We start from the raw sequence: 15,209 nt of genomic DNA, 5'->3' as shown, positions 1-15,209 counted from the left end.
GTATGTCCAGCTATAGACAGGCTCTAAAAAGGGCCGAGCATATCCACAAACTCATAGAAAACAACCAAAACAATCCAAGGTTTTTATTTAGCACAGTGGCTAGATTAACAAATAACCAGAAGCCACCCGATCTAAATATTCCCTCACAGTTAAATAGTAATGACTTTATGAATTTCTTCACTGATAAAATAGATAACATCAGAAATACAATAACAAATGTAGATTCTACAGCGTCTAATACTTCAGTTTTATCCATCGCACCCAAAGATAAACTGCAGTGCTTTACAACTATAGGACAGGAAGAGCTAAATAACTTATCACTGCATCTAAACCAACAACATGTTTATTAGATCCTGTACCCACTAAATTACTGAAAGAGTTGTTACCTGTAGCAGAAAAACCGCTTCTCAATATTATTAACTCGTCGTTATCTTTAGGTCACGTCCCAAAACCATTCAAGCTGGCGGTTATTAAGCCTCTTATTAAGAAACCACAACTAGATCTTAGTGAACTGGCAAATTATAGGCCCATTTCAAATCTTCCATTTGTCTAAAATTTTAGGAAAAGTTGTGTCTGCTCAATTGTGCTCCTTTCTGCAAAAAAATGATCTCTATGAAGATTTTCAGTCAGGTTTCAGGCCCCATCATAGCACAGAAATTGCACTTGTTAAAATTACAATTGACTTGCTTCTTGCGTCAGACCAAGGCTGCATCTCATTGCTAGTTTTAGTGCTCTTCTATTTTCAATATACATGTTGCCCCTTGGTAATATCATTAGAAAATACGAACGGTAGAGAAGCCAGAAGCTAGTTCTAACACGCCCCCCACATCTCACATAAACCACATTGTTTTACACCAAATACACAAAATAATGTTCTTTTTAATAACCTGTTTAACTGGATTGGATAGATTTTAAAATACTGGTAAGGAAATACTAAAGAACAGCCTTGACAAAACATTGAAACCAGTTCCTCTGCATTTTATTCCAGTTAAACATACTTTTAAAAATTCTCATTAACTTTTTTGCTCTTTTTTTTTATTATTAAGAATGTAAAATATTTTGACATCACAACCTATAAATACACACACAGTTGACAGACAGCTTACATTTGCAGCTCATGACCGAATAGATGATACAGAAATGGAAGACTTCAGAATCAGAATCAGAATCAGAAAGAGCTTTATTGCCAAGTATGCTTACGCATACAAGGAATTTGTTTTAGTGACATAAGCTTCCAGTACACAGAGACAACAACAACAAAAAAAACAAAAAAACAAAAAAAAACAAATTGCAAATAAATAAATTGTATGAACAGTTGTGCTATAGATGACAATGGATTAGACTAGAGTAAGATGCAGAGATGTACTTAGATGGAGGGGTAACAAATAAATATAAGAATATTGCAAATTTTTTGCATAAGTGGGGAACATTTAACTGTTCATGAGGTAGATTGCCTGGGGGAAGAAACTGTTCTTGTGCCTGACTGTCCTGGTATTTGCGGCTCTGAAGCGCCGGCCAGATGGCAAAAGTTAAAAAAGGGGGTAACTTGGATGAGAGGGATCCAGAGTGATTTTCTGAGCCCTTTTCCTCACTCTGGATGTATACAGTTCTTGAAGGGTGGGCAGGGGAGTACCAATAATTCTTTCAGCAGTCCGAACCGTTCTCTGTAGCCTTCTGATGTCTGATTTTGTAGCTGAACCAAACCAGACAGTTATTGAAGTACACAGTACAGACTCAGTGACGGCTGAGTAGAACTGTTTCAGCAGCTCCTATGGCAGGTTAAACTTCCTCAGCTGGCGAAGGAAGTACAACCTTTGTTGGGCCTTTTTAACAATGGAGTCAATGTGATTGTTCCACTTCAGGTCCTGAGAGATGGTGGTTCCCAGGAATCTGAATGCCTCCACTGCAGCCACAGTGCTGTTCATGATGGTGAGTGGGGGGAGTGCAGGGGGGTTTCTCCTGAAGTCCACAATCATCTCCACAGTTTTGAGCGTGTTCAGCTCCAGGTTGTAAAGACTGCACCAGACAGCTGCTCAACCTCTTGTCTGTAAGCAGACTCGTCACCGTCCTGGATGAGGCCGATGACTGTAGTGTCGTCTGCAAACTTCAGGAGCTTGACAGAGGGGTCTTTGGAGGTGCAGTCATTGGTGTAGAGGGAGAAGAGCAGTGGGGAGAGAACACATCCCTGAGGGGCACCAGTGTTGGTGGAGCAGCTGTTTGACATGAATTTCCCCAGTCTCACTAGCTGTTGCCTATCTGTCAGAAAGCTGGTGATCCACTGACAGATAGAGCTAGGAACAGAGAGCTGGGTCAGTTTGGTCTGGAGGGCTGCTGGGATGATGGTGTTGAAAGCCGAACTAAAGTCCACAAAAGGGATGCTCACATAAGTCCCTGTTTTGTCCAGATGTTGCAGGATGAAGTGCAATCCCATGTTGATTGCATCATCCACGGACCTGTTTGCTCGGTAAGCAAACTGCAGGGGGTCCAGTAAGGGTCCAGTGATGTCCTTCAGATAAGACAGAAACAGTTTTTCAAATGACTTCATGATGACAGACGTTAGAGCCACAGGTCTGTAGTCGTTGAGTCCTGTTATCTTGGGTTTCTTTGGAACGGGGATGATGGTGGAGCGTTTGAAGCAGGACGGCACTTCACACAACTCCAGAGATCTGTTAAAGATCTGTGAAAAGATGGGGGCAAATTGGTCAGCACAGGTTCTCAGACAGGCTGGTGAAACACCATCTGGGCCTGGTGCTTTTCTTCTTTTGTTCTTCCTGAAGACCTGGTGCACATCGTTTTCACTGATTTGAAGAGCAGGAGGGGGGGAGAGGGGTATTGATGGAGGTGTTAACGGTTGTGTAGAGAGATGATCAGAATGGATGTGGGGTGTTTCAAATCTACAATAAAATTCATTCAGGTCGTTAGCAAGTCGTTGATTTGCCTCAGTGCAGGGGGATGGTGTCTTGTAGTTGGTAATGGCTCTCAGTCCTTTCCATACTGAAGTTGAGTCGTTGGAAGTAAACTGGTCTTCCAACTTTTTAGAGTAGGTCCCTTTAGCCGCTCTAATCTCTTTTGTTCAGTGTGTTTCTGGCCTGATTATACAAGACTCTGTCCCCATTTCTGTAGGCATCCTCTTTGGCCTGACGAAGATGTCTGAGTTTTGCTGTAAACCATGGCTTATCATTGTTGAATGTTAAATAAGTCCTGGTAGGAATACATATATCCTCACAAAAACTAATATATGATGTTACGGTCTCTGTGAGTTCGTCCAGATCGGTGGTAGCAGCTTCAAAAACACTCCAATCAGTGAGGTCAAAACAAGCTTGTAAATCCTGCTCTGCTTCGTTGGTCCATCTATTCACAGTCTTTACTACAGGTTTAGCAGAATTAAGTTTCTGCTTGTAGGTTGGTAAAAGATGAACCAGGCAGTGATCAGACAGTCCCAAAGCTGCTCGTGGAACAGAGCGATATGCAACCTTTATTGTGGTGTAACAGTGATCCAATATATTACTGTCTCTGCTGGGACATGTAACATGCTGTCTGTATTTTGGCAGTTCACAGGAGAGATTGGCTTTATTAAAGTCCCCAAGAATGATTAAAACAGAGTCCGGGTGTTGTTGTTCTGTCTCTGTGATCTGATCAGCGAGTTTCTGTAAAGCCAGGCTTATGTGCGCTTGCGGAGGGATGTAAACGCTCACCAGAATGAACGAGTGAAACTCCCGCGGTGAATAGAACGGCTTGCAGCTGACAAAAAGCACTTCTAGATCTGAACAGCACATCTTCTTTAACACAGTTACATCTGTGCACCACCGTTCATTGATGTAAAAGCATGTCCCGCCGCCGCACGATTTCCCCGTTGATTCTGAACAGTTGAAAGTCTGGCAGATGGAGCGCGCTGTCCGGTATGGCGTCATTGAGCCAGGTTTCCATGAAACACAGAGCAGCAGAGTGTGATAAATCCTTATTTGTCCGGGAAAGCAGAAGGATTTCGTCCGTTTTGTTGGGTAAAAAGCGGAGATTTGCCAGATGGATGCTAGGCAACGGCGTTCGAAATCCGCGCTTCCTGAGTCTAACGAGCGCACCAGCTCGCTTTCCCCGTTTGCGCTTTTTGAAGCGTTTGATCAGCGCCGCTGCTCCACCGACAACAACGTTCAGTAAAACGTCTGAATAATTCAAATCCGGTAAAAGATTTTGTGGTGTGTTCTGCCGAATGTTCAGCAGTTCATCTCTGGTGAAACTGATCGTGTTTGACAAACAAAAAACAGGAAAAACGAACAAAAACAGTACAAACACTGGAGAGCCAAGCACTGAAGCAGCCGTCTGTGGCGCCATCGAGGTACATCGAGGTACTTCCAGGTACTTCCATGTACCACTTCCGAGGTACTTAGAGGTACTTCCATACTCAGGTATGAATTCATTACTTATCTAATCCTTACTACTTAACTTTTACTTAACAATATTACTTAACTGTGTGTGTAGTTGCATTATACAGTCACTGTCTAAAGGGGACCATCAAAATAAAGCGTAACCACACATTTATAATGCAAAAAAAAAAAAAAAAAAAAAAAAACAAGTTTTTCAGGCCATTATTTATTATTTATAATACACTGTTTTTACATTATACCGTACTCTGCTATATTATCACAAATTCTTACAAAATTCAATCGTGTTGTCTGCAGCAATACAGAAAGTAATACCATAATTACTGCTTTTCATCTAAACAAAATCCCAAATTATATTAGTTTTCACAGAAGTGAGGGAACTTAAATTTACATAGGAACAACTTTACAGACTTACAAATGAATCCTTAATATTGAAATTGTGGTATTAACATTTTGATTACATTGTATTCATCATTGTCATATTTTTTCTAAGGATTTCACAATGTTAAACAAGACTACACTTCACCGTTAAAATTAATAATAATATTTCTGCAGTTGTTTAACCATTACTTATCATGTAATACTTATTTTGTTTGCTGTGGGACACAAAGGTGTTATCTCAGTCATGCTGTCACTGAGGACCATGAAATACACCAAAAGCATAACAAAATCACAAAAGGAATCAAATGTATTCTTGCGTTGTAAACACTGATCTATATATTGTAGATCACTGTTTCTTAACTGTTGGGTCGCGACCCAAAAGTGAGACGCAAGACCATTCTGAGTGGGTCGGAGTGTACAGTCAAAGAAACAACATCAACAACAAAAAAAATATTTAAATGTTTTTCTGATGCGAGACTTTCATTTTGAAAGATGTGTGTGAAATCTGTTAACACATATTTTGCAGTTTAAGTAAAGACTGCCTAAGAAAAACGCAGTGGTGTATAAAGTACCTGAATGCCATACTCAAGTAAAAGTACAGATATCTTTACTTTGAAAATTACTTCGGTAGAAGTTGAAGTCACCGTTTAGAATATTACTTGAGTAAAAGTCTTAGGGCCCTATTTTAACGATCTAAATGCAAAGTGTAAAGCGCATGGCGCAGGTGCACTCAGGGCGTGTCCAAATCCACTTTTACTATTTTAACGACGGAAAAACGGTTGAAACGGTTGGCGCCCTCGGGCAGTAGGTCTAAAGGGTTGTCCCTATTCTCTTAATGAGTAATGGGTGTTTTTTGGGTGTGACGTGCAATAAACCAATCAGAGTCTCATCTTCCATTCCCTTTAAGAGCCAGTTGTGCTCGTGCCATGACGGATTTGCTATTTACACGGTGGAATTTGGCAAGAGAAAAAACAGAACGCGTCTCCGAGATGAAACGGAGCTGCTCGTGTGATACATGCGATGACTATCCATTATGACATGTAGGCGTTTTTATATTTAATTAGCCTACAAAAAATTATTATGCAGTGCAATCCTTTAATTTTTAATATTTGGCATGTTTGTGTGCTGCTGTGCGTCCCTGTGTTTAATAAGCAGCGTGAACGCACATTGTTGACCCGCCTATACTAACACGCTCCTCAAATAACAAAGAAAAAACATTGCGCCAGACTTTAGACCAGGTTTGAGTTGGTCTATGGCGCAGTCTATTTTCAGCTCCTTAAAATAGCAATGCGCCAGCAATGCACCTGAACACACCTCTTTTTTAGACCAGCACGCCCATGGGCGCACAAATGGGCGCAAATGCATTTGCTAATGAAACGACGTGGCACTGGACGGGAAAATGCGAACGGTGCCGGACTGAAACTAGCAAACACACTTGCGCTGCGCCTTGCGTTGCATTGCGCCGGGTGTATGATAGGGCCCTTAAAGTATGTGATGTTTATTGTACTTAAGTACAAAAAGTATTTTTTAAATCTTAAATGTACTTAAGTATTAAAATATTAAAAGTAAAAGTACAAGTAAATGCAAAATGAAAAGAAGCAAATATATATATATATATATATATATATATATATATATATATATATATATATATATATATATATATATATATATATATATATATATAAAATAATTATACACAACTTGAGCAGCAAGATTGTGTTCAGTTTTAACTCTTTCTTCCATTTTGTATTTTTGGGTAAGAATAAGAAGCACTTCATATGGTACTTCGTGTCTTTCATTCCAACATAAGAAAACATTTCTGGAATTTGCATTTGAAATAGCATTTAGATCTATCTACACAATTTATGCATTGATGCATTTACACTGCACTTACTGATGCAAAAATAAGCCTAATGTTTTGTATTTTAACATAAAAGGTTGAAGACTGATATTTAAAATAATTTAAAACATGAAATAAATATTCGAAATGTGAAATAGGTGAACAGCAAGTGACTGTTAATGAGTGAGTCATTGAGATTCAACCGATTCATTTAAACAACTGACTCATTCAGAAACAAACCACTTAACTGTGTTAGTGAGTGAATCACTGAATCATTTATTCAACCTATTCGTTCAAAAAGCTGATTCATTCAATAAGTAAACACCATCCATTGCTCAGAGACACAAAACAGTGCTGTGATCTTTGTTTGGAACTATTTTCGTTGGCAAAATTGAGCAAAAACATGCAGTATTATGTCTAAAATGTAAGTCACTTATTGCTTTAGTAAACTTATATAAAATGATTATTAAATGTGTTCATGCTTTTTTCTGCAGAAAAAAAACTTACTTTTTGTGTGATTATAGATTGTTAATTATATTAAATTATATAAATATGAACTAATAAATCAAGCATTTTTGCCGTCTATAATTTAGAATGCCTGGAATTTTGAGTTTTAATAGACTAATAAATCAATGCGTGTGCACTGTGTGTGATTTGGTGATATAGCCTACTTGATAATGTCAGATCGCACATCATTACAACAACACTTACTATATTATTGCAGACGATGCTGTATCACACACCCCAGCCTCGACTTGAGTGGAAAATGAATCATCCGCGGTTGTGCGCACACTTGTTTGCACATGAGCATGAGTCTAACTCGCAAACGCCAGCCCACTGATTTGTCAAACCTGCTTTCCTGACAGTCTGTGTTCTTCTGACTATTTTGTAGTAAGTAATGAATATACTTAGGGGAAATGTATCGGAGTAAAAGTATACATTTTAATTAGGAAATGTAGTGGAGTAAAAGTAAAAGTTGGCTGAAATATTAAAACTCAAGTAAAGTACAGATACTCCCAAAAAATACTTAAGTACTGTAACGAAGTATTATTACTTCATTACATTACACCACTGGAAAAACGTGCCATCTCGATTCAGTATCTGCGGTCAGATGAGATGCTGTCAGGCTTAATGTATTATTCTATCGTTATTTTTGTAACTTGTTATGAAATAGAACGTCTCTCACCTCAGAAAAATTAACTATCCTGTCCTGTCAGATGTTATACTGTGCTTGTAGCATGCACTTTTCAGTTGCATGTGCAAATGCAGTGGCGCACAGTGTATATAATTTCACTAAAGCGCAAAAGAAACTACGAGCATGCAACGTGTGAAATAAAAGTAAATTACCAATAAATAACATAAGTGGTACTTCTTTTGTTAGCTGGGAAGCATTTGCATGAAGGTATGATATTTTTCTTAACTATATATATACAGGTGCTTCTCAATAAATTAGAATGTCAAGGAAAAGTTCATTTTAGTAATTCAACTCAAATTGTAAAACTTGTGTATTATTTAAATTCAGTGCACACAGACTGAAGTAGTTGGGTCTTTGGTTCTTTTAATTGTGATCATTTTGGCTTACATTTAATAAAAACCCACCAATTCACTATCTCAACAAATTAGAATACTTCATAAGACCAATAAAAAAAAAATCAAAACAAAAAACATTTCTAGTGAACTGTTGGCCTTCTGGAAAGTATGTTATTTTACTGTACATGTACTCAATACTTGGTAGGGGCTCCTTTTGCTTTAATTACTGCCTCAATTCGGTGTGGCATGAAGGTGATCAGTTTTTGGCACTGCTGAGGTGGTATGGAAGCCCAGGTTTCTTTGACAGTGGCCTTCAGCTCATCTGTATTGTTTGGTCTCTTGTTTCTCATTTTCCTCTTGACAATACCCCATAGATTCTCTCTGGTGTTCAGGTCTGGTGAGTTTGCTGGCCAGTCAAGCACACCAACACCATGGTCATTTAACCAACTTTTGGTGCTTTTGGCAGTGTGGGCAGGTGCCAAATCCTGCTGGAAAATGAAATCAGCATCTTCAAAAAGCTGGTCAGTAGAAGGAAGCATGAAGCATGGGGCAGCTGTGGCCTAATGGTTAGAGAGTTGGACTTGTAACCCGAAGGTTGCAGGTTCAAGTCTCGGTGCTGGCAGGAGTTGTAGGTGGGAGGGAGTGAATGAACAGTGCTCTCTTCCACCCTCAATACCCATAGCTGAAGTGAGCATGAGCAAGGCACTGAACCCCCAGTTGCTCCCCGGGGGCTGGATATAGCTGCCCACTGCTCCGTTCTCACTGCTACGGTGTGTTCACTTTTCACTGCTGTGTGTGTGCACTTGGATGGGTTAAATGCAGAGCACCAATTCCGAGTATGGGTTACCATACTTGGCAAATGTCACAAATTTCACTTCACTTAAGTGCTCCGAAACTTCCTGATAAACGGGTGCAGTGACTTTGGTTTTCAAAAAACACAATGGACCAACACCAGCAGATGACATTGCACCCCAAATCATCACAGACTGTGAAAACTTAACACTGGACTTCAAGCAACGTAGGCTATAAGCTTCTCCACCCTTCCTCCAGACTCCAGGACCTTGGTTTCCAAATGAAATACAAAACTTGCTCTCATCTGAAAAGAGGACTTTGGACCACTGGGCAACAGTCCAGTTCTTCTTCTCATTAGCCCAAGTAAGACGCCTCTGACGTTGTCTGTGGTTCAGGAGTGGCTTAACAAGAGGAATAAGACAAATGTAGCCAAATTCCTTGACACGTCTGTGTGTGGTGACTCTTGATGCCTTGACCCCAGCCTCAGTCCATTCCTTGTGAAGTTCACTCAAATTCTTGAATCGATTGTGCTTGACAATCCTCATAAGGCTGCGGTTCTCTCGGTTGGTTGTGAATCTTCTTCTACCACACTTTTTCCTTCCACTCAACTTTCTGTTAGCATGCTTGGATACAGCACTCAGTGAACAGTCAGCTTCTTTGGTAATGAATGTTTGTGGCTTACCCTCCTTGTGAAGGGTGTAAATGATTGTCTTCTGGACAACTGTCAGATCAGCAGCCTTCCCCATGATTGTGTAGCCTAGAGAACCAAACTGAGAGACCATTTTGAAGGCTCAGGAAACCTTTGCAGGTGTTTTGAGTTGATTAGCTGATTGGCATTTCACCATATTCTAATTTGCTGAGATTTGTGAATTGGTGTTTTTTTTTTTTTTTTAAATGTGAGCCAAAATCATCACAATTAAAAGAACCAAAGACTTAAACTACTTTAGTCTGTGTGCATTGAATTTATTTAATACACAAGTTTCACAATTTGAGTTGAATTACTGAAATAAATGAACTTTTCCATGACATTCTAATTTATTGAGAAGCACCTGTATATATAGGCTATATCATGAAGTGGGTCACGGCTTAATTACCATGGGAAAATGTGGGTCCCATGGCCAAACCAGTTGAGAAGCACTGTTGTAGATCAGTGGTTGTAATCCAAAGCTTCAGAATCCATGTGATTGCGAAGAACAGACCCAAATTGAAACCTTTAATTAGCAATTATAATGATTTTGTAATGATTGACTTGTCAACAAGGCATGGAATCTTCTGTGTATACTTAACCAAGGAAATATGTTTTTTTTTATTATTACTATTTTTTTTTCTCTTTGACAGCTACTGAAGGCCCATATGGAATTAACAAGGATTTAGGTGATGATGAGATTATATTATACAACATAAAAAAACAAGATTATTTATATTGTCTTATTGCTCATAATAGTCTCATTTGTAAGTCACTTTGGATAGAAGCATCTGATAAATGAATAAATGTAACTAAAATATAAGCTTGTGTTCATGTATTGCATAGAATACAGATTTGTTGTGGCACACAAAACTTGACATTCATACATTATTTGTAATTCCCCTCCATAATGAAATGCCATTAGAGAAGAAAAGAAACTCTAAGGCAGAAGTTTAGCACCTAAATTATCTGAGAGAGAGAGAAAAAAAGAGGAAAATATGGGTAAGAAAACAATCACACCAGTTGGCGAAATCTATACATTATCAAAGTTGTTCTTTATATATTGTTGGATAAAGGAAAAGTTATTTATTGTTTATTCTAGATCAAGAGATTTTCAAACTGACAGTTGTACTATTTGGAAATTCTGCATCAATCCAGTTTGATCATGCTAACATTCTACTGGGAGAAGAATGTCCTCCTCTCAAGAATGTAGAATTCACCAGGGTTCTTCGACTAGAGACAAAGATATCAGATGATCATGTATCAGTGATCAACTTGACTGACTTAAATGAGGCTAAGTTTGATTGGGACTCTGTGGATCATCTCATTGATCAACTAGTGAATGAAAATGAAATTCACGCCTTCATCTTTGTTGTGCGACTGGGCCAGTTAACCAATGATGATAAGATGGGTCTGGAATGGCTTCAGAGAGTGTTTGGTGACAAAGTTCTTCAATTTGTGATGATTCTCTTCACCTATGAGAAAGAAGAAGAGTGTGACACTATAATAGATGATCTAAAGAAAAACCCTGTTCTGGAGCAGCTGCTGGAGAAATGTGGAGGAAGATATCAGACTTGTAACAAGATGATGAACAACCAATCAGAGATGAGAGACCTGATGAAGAAGATTGAGTATCTGTTTTAATGAGAATCAACAGCAGTGCTACATTGCAGACATTTACAACACATCACTGAGACCGAAAGAAGAGCTGGAAAACACTGAATGTGGTGAAAAAAAAAGGATTCTTTATTGATATTTGCTATGTTTAGACCAAACTATTGCCTTCTGAAGTAACAATCACATTTTATGATATGAATAATACAATAATACAAATTAAATTAAATTAAAAAGATTAACATAGTGGTTAAATACATTCTTTCAAATTACATCTGTTTTCTTTCTTATTAAGGTGATAAACCCACAAGAATGGAGGACAAATGGACATCAGAGACTGTAGAAAATCAGAAGGTGAGTGCCTTGATTTGACTATTTGGACATTTTATTAGTACTAGCAGCAATAATAAAACCAACTACATGCTAATTTCATTGTTTACCTTTCCGTAGTATTCATGGTAAACCTGTTTACCGTCCTCAAGTGTAAAACATTGAGATTGTATATCTTGCTCATTTTGGTGACAATGTTTATTATGATACAGTAGCCTTTGATACTCATTGTTCCTAAATTAATTTAAATTAGTTTAGGCAGCATTCAAACAAAATGTAACAAGTCAGGCTACAATGACGTATTTTAATTTAAAACCAAAGTAAATGACTTTAGTAAATGTAATGTTCTTTATCAATTTAATAGGGAAAAAACAAGGATTTGGGAACAACAGGAGTCCATCCAGATGAACAGCTACAACAGGATGAGACTGAAAAACAGAGTAATCTATTTAACAGACTTCATCTTGACAGGTGCCACAACAAAGTGGGAGCTGCAGATGTTCTTCAGATAACTGAACATTCATTACAGTCCCATGAGTCTTGTGCTGAAGATGAGCTGGTTCATACTTTCATACAGAAACTACTGATGGTTGACTACAGAGCAAGATATATTCATGTTAAAGTGATCAATGAGTGAGATCGAATAAAACAAAAAGACAGTGATTCATCTGAGAGTGATATATTTAATGATTTTTTTGAAAACAAAAGCTTGTATCATGAAGGAACAAGTCAATCTGATCTCATTCACCCGATGGATGTCCAGATGGCCGTGTTTTATTATGCTGATGGTTTCCTGAAGCAGCTGATGGTCACTAAACTGTCCCAGTGTCAGTACGCTCTGCCTCTGCTTGTTCCTGATCCATTCACTCAACAGATTGAGTTTCCTCTCTGGACATTCAGACAAATCAACAAGAGCTGGAAGATCAGAAACAGAAACAACGAGATCATCAGTCAAACCCAGCCAATTTATAAGGCAGAAACTCCAATGGTGTTTTTCTTCAGGTTTGGCTCTGTGTCTTCATCCAAGTCTCATCTGATGAACCGTCTGATCAATGAGAGACACAACACGTTCTTCCACAGGAACTGTCCCGGCAGCAGCAGAACCAGAGTCCTGATGGACGGAGTGGTGGAGATCTCCTGGTTCTGTCCATCTGGATCAGATGATGATAACTTCACTGACTGTGTAGCGTTCTGTAATCTACACGGTGATGCAGGAGACCATGAGAAACAGCTGCAGATCCTCACTGAAATGAGCTCAGTCAATGTTGTTCTTCTACCACGACTGGACAGGAATGATAAAAATGCAGCAAAGCCAAATTAAATGGCTCAGAATCCTCCTGGATGAACATACATCAGCTGATCTTTCTGCTTTACATCACAAATATGTCATGGCTGAAAAAAAAAACCATGAAATAAAATATAACAATAATAAATCTGAACAACTCAAGCCTCAAAATCTTGAAGCAGAACAAAGTGAACTTGAGAAAATATCTGAAGAACTTCAAGCTGCAGCCTTTGGTGTGGAGCACATCATGAGGGATATCAGTCAGATCTATGAATCATGTTCATCTGTGGGGGAGAACAAGAAAGACCTGAAAGACTTCTCTTTTCTCCCCTTCTCTCTCTCATGTTTGGACTCCAGTTTGCCGTCAGTGCTGGCAGGTGCACCAGAGGAGCTTTCATGCAGCTGATCAGAGTCTCAGACGAGATGAAACCACAGATGAACACTGACTATGTTCTGGTTGTTGATACTGAGGGCCTTCGAGCTCTAGAACTGTCTGGAAGATCAACAAGACATCATGACAATGAACTGACCACATTTGTTGTTGGTCTGGGAAATCTCACTTTGATCAATATCTTTGGAGAAAACCCATCTGAGATGCAGGACATTCTTCAGATTGTTGTTCAGGCCTTCATGAGGATGATGAAGGTCAGACTGAATCCCAGCTGTGTGTTTGTGCATCAGAACGTGTCACACATCACAGCTGGAGAGAAAAACATGGAGGGAAGGAGAAGACTGCTGGAGAAACTGGATGAGATGATGCAGAAGGTTTCAGTGACGTCATTAGATTTGATGTTCAGAAAGATGTGAAGTATTTCTCTCAGCTCTGGGAGGGAAACCCACCAATGGCACCACCAAACCCAGACTACTGTGAGAATATTCAACAACTGAAGAAAACTCTTATGTCTCATGCCTCAAAATCAACTGGAATAATGCTGAAAGATTTAAAAGATCGTATTAAAGATCTCTGGGAGGCTTTACTGAATGAAGGATTCGTCTTCAGCTTCAGAAATTCTCTGGAGATTTCAGCTTACAGGAAACTGGAGACCGAATACAGCAAGTGGTCCTGAAGTCTTTGCAGTGCATGATGGAAACCGAGAACAAACTATACAACCAAATAGAAAATGAAGCAATTCATGAGGTTGAGGAAACTGATCTTCAAAGAGAACTGAAGAAGACAAATGAACAAGTGGAAAAATCAATGTCTGAATTCTTTGAGGAAGACAGAGATAAAGATATACTTATTCAGTGGAAAACATCATTTGCAATCAAGATCAAAGAGGTTCAGGAAAACATTGTGAGAGAAACAAAGCGGAAATTAAATGAGATTCTTCAGCAGCGAGACCTGAAGAAAAAGATTGATGCTCAGAGAACTAACTATGAAAACACTCTCTTTGAAAAGAGCAAAGAACTTGCCTTAAACCTCAAAGAAAAATACAAAGCAAAGGAGGAAGAAACACTGAAGAAAGAGTTTGATTTGTTTTGGGATCAGAGTGTGAAGAAGATCATCAGAGAAACTCCTGTAATCAAAGACATTAATATAATGAGAGATGTGAGAAAGATCCTCAGTGACATCCATGAAAGTGTTCCTGTAGATCACTCAAGGGAGAGCAAGACTATTTTCACTGTTCAGTCAAAGAAATCCAGTGGATTTACAGGAGCTATTACACATGTCATCAGATCAGCTAAAAAGATGTTTGTTAATATTCTGTCTCCAGAAGCTGAAGACCAAATCAGATCATTTGTCATAGATGTTGCTCTGGAGACAGACAAAAAGATTCAGTCATTTAATATCTCGAAAATGGGCTACAACAAAAGCTGCATTCAACAAATCATAGGTTACATCAAGGCAAGAATAACACAACATGAAGAAGGAGTGAAATATGTGTTCAAGAATGAATTCTTCATAGATGTGGTTCTTTCCATATGTAAGAGAGCCAACAAGAAGGTCACTGAACAACACAAACTGTTCAGGGAAACCAATGACCCTGGAATATATATTGAGAAGAAAAGAAAAGAGTACTATAGTATCTTCCAGAAATACTTTCATGGATCTGCACCAGCTGTTATTTTTGGGGAGATCATCTGTCAGAAACTGAAAGGGCCCATAGAGGAGAATGTCTATAAGAAGACTGCCAGAGATCTGACGGATGAAATGATATCAAACTGTCCATCACTGAATGGAAACAGATCAAATCTGGACAAACACATCCTGAAGACACTGGCAGAAGAGGAGGACTTTGACAAATACATTAACTACATTAAAACTCCCAGAGAACACTTTAAGAGTTTCATCAGAGGTGAAGTCGGTCGGTACATCACTGATAAATTCAGTGACAGTGTTTTACCCAAGATGAAGGAGAACATTAAACT

The 15,209-nt window shown here is 38.8% G+C and overlaps 1 long non-coding RNA gene across 1 annotated transcript; it reads left to right on the top strand.

Annotated features, from left to right (window-relative positions):
• Window positions 1-10,736: 10,736 nt before the first annotated feature.
• LOC122136867 lies at window positions 10,737-12,505 on the top strand. The gene is made up of 3 exons (XR_006154364.1): window positions 10,737-11,337; window positions 11,520-11,578; window positions 11,919-12,505. It is a non-coding gene; the product is annotated as an uncharacterized LOC122136867 (long non-coding RNA).
• Window positions 12,506-15,209: the final 2,704 nt, after the last annotated feature.

The sequence above is a fragment of the Cyprinus carpio genome, chromosome B3 (genome assembly GCF_018340385.1).
Source record: "Cyprinus carpio isolate SPL01 chromosome B3, ASM1834038v1, whole genome shotgun sequence".
In the NCBI taxonomy this organism is placed as follows: domain Eukaryota; kingdom Metazoa; phylum Chordata; class Actinopteri; order Cypriniformes; family Cyprinidae; genus Cyprinus; species Cyprinus carpio.
The sequence above is the reverse complement of the archived record's forward strand: the minus strand, read 5'-3'. Positions and strand labels throughout refer to the sequence as shown.